Source organism: Galeopterus variegatus, unplaced genomic scaffold (genome assembly GCF_000696425.1).
Source record: "Galeopterus variegatus unplaced genomic scaffold, G_variegatus-3.0.2 Scaffold4352, whole genome shotgun sequence".
NCBI classification, from domain to species: Eukaryota; Metazoa; Chordata; class Mammalia; order Dermoptera; family Cynocephalidae; genus Galeopterus; species Galeopterus variegatus.
In genome coordinates, this window is record NW_007730463.1 from 7828 (window position 1) to 9900 (window position 2073).

The following is a 2073-nucleotide window of genomic DNA, read 5'->3' on the forward strand; positions in this document are numbered from 1 at the left end:
GGGCGCCGAGTGCGCAGGCGCCGCGTAGACCCAGGGCCTGGCTGGGCACCGGCTGCGAGGCGAGCGCGGGGGGCGCAGCAGGCTCCCGGGCTCCTGGGCACTGGCAGACGCCGCCACGGCCGGGGTTCAGAGACAGGTCGGGGTCGGCGGACCTTTCGCCTCTTTCCAGGTCAGGGTTCCCAGGCGCATGGAGGAGGAGGGGCTGCGTGAGAGATGCTGAGTGTCGGTCGTTGGGGGCCGGAAGTTGGGCGCTGGACGTTGAAGTCGGGCGTTGAAGTCAGGCGTTGGGCGGGTACGAGGGGTCTGGACGTGGAGAGAGGGTGGGAGGGCAGAGGAGAGGGTGGAGCCTGGGCTGCCAAGGGCAGGAGTAGGGCTGGAGGTTTTGGTGGGGAGGATTCTGCATTGGGAGGAGGGGTGGGCGGGAGATGCAGGAATTCAGGTGCAAGCAAGCAGGGGCCCTGGAGTGGGTTTGGGGACAGCACTTCAAGGCATGACTCCCCAAATGTGAACGTTCTCCTTCTTTCTAAAAGAAACTCGTTTGAGAATTCAGTGACTTCGTTTAATTCAAAGCTATAGTGCAAATGATATTACTACTTAACAGGAGGTGTTTTCCACAAAGCTATAGTGCAAATGATACTAATACTTAACAGGAGGTGTTTTCCACAAAGCTATAGTGCAAATGATACTAATACTTAACAGGAGGTGTTTTCCACAAAGCTATAGTGCAAATGATACTAATNTGTGCCAATAGCTTTTCTTGGCAGTAGGGCCCCTGCTATAAATGTTTGCTTTGTTGGCCATATGGAGTTAGGGCAGATGCTTCTGGTTCCCTCAGTGAGACACTAGGGTACTGGATGGGAAAATGCAAGGCCGAGGAGTCTGACCTGGATTTTCATCTCAATTGTGTAAGGTGCTGGCCCTGGGAGGTTTGACAAGTTATTTCAACTTCCCACCTCTCCCTTATTCATCTGTAGGCATAAAGAAATAGGAGTACTTTAATCTTCAAATTATTTCCATCTTAAACGTGCAGCTTAAACTAGTTGGATGTGAGTGGAAGAAGTTTTTTGTGTGTGGGAGTGGTATAAGAGTCAATTAGAAATAATAGCTGCTCTTTAAGTGCTTAGTAAGTACTGTGCTAAATGGTTTGCGTACAGTCTCTCATTTAATCTGCATGATTGGGATTTAAGAAGAAGTTACTATTGCTATCCAGACTTTACTGACTGAGTCCTAGAAAGCTGAAGTGGTTTGCCGAAGATAGCATAGCTAAATGAGGAAGACGGTTCTTGGATCTGACTGACCTCAAAGCCCATGCTCTGTTGACCCACTGAGTTTAAAAACAGAGTGTTTCCTGTGAGTAGGAAACACTCGCTGAATGCATGGGGTTACCAGGAAGAGGAAAGCAAACCTCAGAGGGGAAAAAAAAAGAACAAACAAACCACAGTTGAGTATCTCTGCATACACTTATGATATTAAAAGAATTAACTCACTGTGGGTTTACTCTAGCCTTTAGATCGTGGTCTCCTGGAGGGAAAAGAGGGTGGATTTCATTGTTTGCAGTATATCCTAGGATACTCCCAGCAGCATGAAAGAGGGGGAGCAAGATTCCGAGGGAGTAAAAGAGAGGTTGTGCCCTTAGGGAGCTTCACATCTTTATTGGGGTCAAATCATGAAGCAGAGAACAAAAAGTCATTCAAAGTGGAAGCCTCGCTTTTGCCAGTAGAACTATAGAAATCGTTGCTTCCAGTCCACTGCTCTTTTATTACAGCAGTGATTCCCAATCCTAAGAATATAAAGATCCCTTTAACATAAAGAAATTTGGGGACCCTTTGAATTAAATAAACTCTTATGTTAGCTAAAGAAGCATATAACAGTTTCTATGGATTCAGACGTGATTAAATACTTTTTCATTCCATTAGCATGTAAAAAAAGGGGGGGGGATTATGTATGGGGAAAATTGCTTGTTTTAAAACTGAGCAGGGTTAGCCCATGAGGTATCATGACCCTTGCAGCAATATCTGTCACACCTCTTTACCTGTATATCAGAAGTCTGCTGCCTGAGGTTGGGAATCACAG

The 2073-nt window shown here is 47.0% G+C and overlaps 1 protein-coding gene across 1 annotated transcript in view; it reads left to right on the top strand.

The window, feature by feature from the left end:
• Window positions 1–212: 212 nt before the first annotated feature.
• The window catches only part of TDRD1 (tudor domain containing 1), a 50140-nt gene continuing 48279 nt past the window's right edge, over window positions 213–2073 (top strand). Inside the window, exon 1 of the mRNA XM_008587366.1 lies at window positions 213–292. The gene's annotated coding sequence lies outside the window, so the exon portion shown is untranslated. The remainder of the gene's footprint in view (window positions 293–2073) is intronic.